The following is a 4,682-nucleotide window of genomic DNA, read 5'->3' as shown; positions in this document are numbered from 1 at the left end:
AAGAAAAAGAAACAAAAGTGATCTAAATTGGAAAGGAAGAAGTGAAATTCTCACTATTTGTGGATGACATGATTCTATATATATAGGAAACCCTAAGGAATCCACCAAAAATCTACTAGAAATAATCAACAAATACAGTAAAGTTGCAAGATACAAAATTAACATACAAAAATCAGTTGCAGGGGCTGGCCCAGTGGCGCAGCGGTTAAGTGCGCAGTCCACTTCGGTGGCCCAGGGTTCACAGGTTCGGATCCCGGGCACGCACCAATGCACCACTTGTCAAGCCACGCTGTGGCAACATCCCATATAACGTAGAGGAAGATGGGCACGGATGTTAGCCCAGGGCCAATCTTCCTCAGCAAAAAGAGGAGGATTGGCATCAGATGTTATCTCAGGGCTGATCTTCCTCACAAAAAAACAAAAAACAAAAAACAAAAATCAGTTGCATTTCTATACACTAATAAAGAACTAGCAGAGAGGCCGGCCCCATGGCGTAGCAGTTAAGTGCACGTGCTCCACTGCTGGCGGCCCAGGTTCGGATCCTGGGCACGCACCGATGCACCGCTTCTCAGGCCATGCTGTGGCGGCGTCCCATATAAAGTGGAGGAAGATGGGCACAGATGTTAGCCCAGGGCCAGTCTTCCTCAGCAAAAAGAGAGGAAGATTGGCATGGATGTTAACTCAGGGCTGATCTTCCTCCCTACCCCGCCCCCCAAAAAAAAGAACTAGCAAAGAGAAGAATACAATCCCATTTAAAATCAAAACAAAAGAATAAAATACCTAGGACTAAATCTTTCCAAGGAGATGAAAGTCCTATATACTGAAAACTATAATACATTATTGAAAGAAATCAAAGAAGGCATAAAGAAATGGAAAGATAGTCTATGCCTGTAGATTGGAAGAATAAACATAGTTAAAGTGTCCATATTACTTAAAGCAATCTACAGATTCCGTGCAATCCCAATCAGAATCCCAATGACATTCTCCACGGAAATAGAACAAAGAATCCTAAAATTTATATGGAACAACAAAAGACCCTGAATAGCCAAAGGAATCCTGAGAAAAAAGAACAAAGTTGGAAGTATCACACTCCTGAATTCAAGTTATACTAGAAAGCTATAGTAATCAAAACAGCATGGTACTGGCAGAAAAACACATACACAGATCAATGGAACAGAACTGAGAGAGCAGAAATAAAACCACACATCTATGGACAGCTAAACCACTGTGCCACTGGGCAGGCCTCACATATTCACATATATTGAAGTGTACTCATGCTGTGCAAACTGCCCTGCAGCCTCCTTTTTTATTTTATTTTTAGTATTTAGTTATTTATTTTAAATCTATTTTATTGAGGTCATATTTGCTTTTAACATTGTGTAAATTTCAGGTGTACATTATTATATTTTAGTTTCTGTATAGATTGCATCGTGTTCACCACCAATAGTCTAGTTTTTATCTGTCACCATACATATGTGCCCCTTTATCTCTTTTGTCCTCCCCACACCCCATTCCCATCTGGTAACCACTAATCTGTTCTCCTTATCTATGTGTTTGTTTATGTTCCATATATGAATGAAATCATATAGTATTTGTATTTCTCTGTCTGACTTATTTCACTTAGCATAATACCCTCAAGGTCCTTCCATGTTGTCGCAAGTGGCGACACACACACAAAAAATATATATATGTGATGTATCAATCAAATAGATGGATAGATATTAAAAGGTCTGGAAGAATAATTAAACAAGGATATTCATTGCACATACCCCTGGATATGAGAGTGGTAGGGAAGGGGGACTTAACTTTGTATATTTCCCAATTGTTTGATTCTTTTTAATGACGAGTGTGTTCTTGTCCTGAGCTTGTTGTTGTTATTAAGAGGGCGTTTAATTACAGACTCCTAAAATTTTACTTCATCTCTGCACCAATGTCATCAGAAACACCAAAAGTGATTGGATATAAAAGGGCACTGTGGACCCTGTGAGTTAAAAAAAGAGAACCAACCCAGATTCAGAGATAAATAGCACTGATCCGTCCTACTGCGTTACCTGGAAATGATTCAGCAAGAACATCTACCAAAGTCACTTATCAAATACTAATATTCTTCTTTTTTTTTTTTTTTGTGAGGAAGACCAGCCCTGAGCTAACATCCGATGCCAATCCTCCTCTTTTTGCTGAGGAAGGTTGGCCCTGGGCTAACATCCGTGCCCATCTTCCTCTACTTTATATGGGACGCCTCCACAGCACGGCTTGACAAGCGGTGCGTGTCGGGGATCCCAACCTGTGAACCCCGGGCTGCCTAAGCGCAGTGTGTGCACTTAACCTCTGCGCCACCGGGCTGGCCCCCTAATATTCTTTAAAAGATTAAAAGATAGTGTAGTTGTCTCTACTTTTAGTATTGTTTCCTCCGTTTCTACGTTCTTTTTACTCCCTAGAATCTTCCCAAGCTGACGACTCCCTCTTTAAAACCTACCACTTAAAGTAAAATTTAAGATATTTTACACCAGGATGTGCAAGGTGTCTATGAATGATCCTGCAGAGAATACCCTTTCGTGAAAGTTCCAGTGTAGGCTGAGGTGGTGGAACAGGCCTGGGCACACTGGTAAGAGGAAAATCTTTGATGATTTCAGAGAGCAAGGGGCAGCTGCCTTAAGAGGGAGGCAGTCTCACACCAAGATAGCCCAACCCGCGAAGGAACCCTGCCCTGCCCACTCGTTGAGGGTGGTGCATAAAGAGCTCACGGCTTCTTGGGAGGAGAGACTTGCTCTCAAGGAAGGAGGAGAATCACTGAAAAATGATGGTTTGGTGTTTGGAGAAAGTCATTTGAAATCATACAAAGGGAACTTTTTTATTTTGGTGAGGAAGATTAGCCCTGAACTAACATCTGTTGCCAATCTTCTTCTTTTTGCTGAGGAAGATTGGCCCTAAGCTAACAACTGTGCCCATCTTCCTCTATTTTATATGTGGGACGCCACCACAGCATGGCTTGGTGAGTAGTGCAGATGTCCGTGCTCGGAATCCGAAGCTGGGAACCCCGGCGGCCGAATTGGAGCACCCAAGCTTAACCACTAAGCCACCGAGCCGGCCCCCTAAAGGGAACTTTTAAGGAATCAGTTCTTTATGAGGAAAGCTGAGAAGAGAGGATCTGAAGTTTCATCTTCTATAGAACTTCTGTGCTGCTAAGTTCTCAGCAGGAAGCATCTATTTCAGTACACTGACCCTCTGAGGACAAAGTTGTTGCCCTCTAGCTTCAGGCTCTGGATAATGTCCCCAACAGAGGATCCTAATTTCAAGCCTATTCTCCTTTTTATCACCCTTTTCTTACTTCATGAGGTAGTCAGCCTGCCTTCCTCCTTTCTCTTTGCTTTTTTTTTTTTTTTTGCTACTATTCCTCTGCTGAGAGTTTCCTGGAGTGTGGGGCATTTGGAACCTTTTTTAGGAGAAAGATTCTTGGTTCTGACTCCTTCTTTCCTGTTTATCTTAAAATGTGATGTTTGCTGCATCTTGGGGACCCTGTTCTACTGTCCTGTGACTCACTTTCCCATTTATTATTCTGCCCTGATATGTTGGAGGTGACTAGAAGGGGTTTCTTGAACTGATATGGTTCCTGAACTTGTAAACTCCCTCTGTGTCCAGAAGTGGGAGGAATCTGCAGTCTCTGGCTGTGGTGGGGAAGTTGTATGCAGGGCTTTACAGCAGAAAGGGGCAGAATTTGCCATTTTCTTGGAGATCTTTCCCATCAGCGCTCATCCTCACTGGTGGATTGGCGATTGGCACTTTGGTGTTTGTGCTTCTTTTCCTTTTTCCTCTCCTTTTCTTTCTTTTCCTTATTTAACTAAAACATTGTCTTGATTGCCTTCTGCTTCACGGAAGTATTCAAACATCTATTCTTTTCAACTGTTCTTCCCTTATGATGAAAGGGGGCAAATATGGGGCCTGGAAGAAGCCTGCTTCCTGGTCCTGGGTCGTCTCACCAACAGACTGACAGAGCGCCTCCTCAGGGCTAGCCACCACCCCAGGGGGTGGTGCATCCAGTCCCGTCTTCCTGCTTTCTCCACAGCTCTCACTTCTGCAAAGCTCTGCGTCTTACCCTGAGCCCTTCGCTCAAGAGTTGCCTGTGCAGAGTCTCAGCAAGAATGTCTGCCTCCTGTGCCTTCAACTGGATATAAAGCGCCACTTCCTGGATCGCGTCTTTATATGAAGTACGTAACTTCCTGGATTGTGTCACTTCCTGGAGTCTGGCATCTCAGTGGGCCCAGCGAACCAACTTCCCTATTCGATTTTGTCCTTGTCACCTACAGGTTACTTGGAAGTCACCTCCTGACTTTAGTCACTGATTATGGTATTATGCGCTTCAAAATTTGTTAAGAGGGTGTTGGTGTTCTTGTCACAAAGAAACAAGCAAACAAACAAAGGACAGAAGGACATTTTGGGAGGTCTATTCTCTCGTTTGTGGTAAAGGCATCAGGAGTGTGTGCACATGTCCAAACTCATAAGATTGTACACATTAAATATGTGTCATTATTTGTATATCAGCTGCGCCTCAATAGAACTGTTTTAAAGTAAATAACTCCAATCTTTTATAATGTTCTGCAAGCAAACCTGCCCAACCTTTGCCCTGGAGGGACAAACACATGTGACTATTATTTTTTTTCCAGGAAATTATTCTTTCTAGGTTT

Source organism: Diceros bicornis, chromosome 5, assembly GCF_020826845.1.
Source record: "Diceros bicornis minor isolate mBicDic1 chromosome 5, mDicBic1.mat.cur, whole genome shotgun sequence".
Taxonomy (NCBI): domain Eukaryota; kingdom Metazoa; phylum Chordata; class Mammalia; order Perissodactyla; family Rhinocerotidae; genus Diceros; species Diceros bicornis.
The sequence above is the reverse complement of the archived record's forward strand: the minus strand, read 5'-3'. Positions refer to the sequence as shown.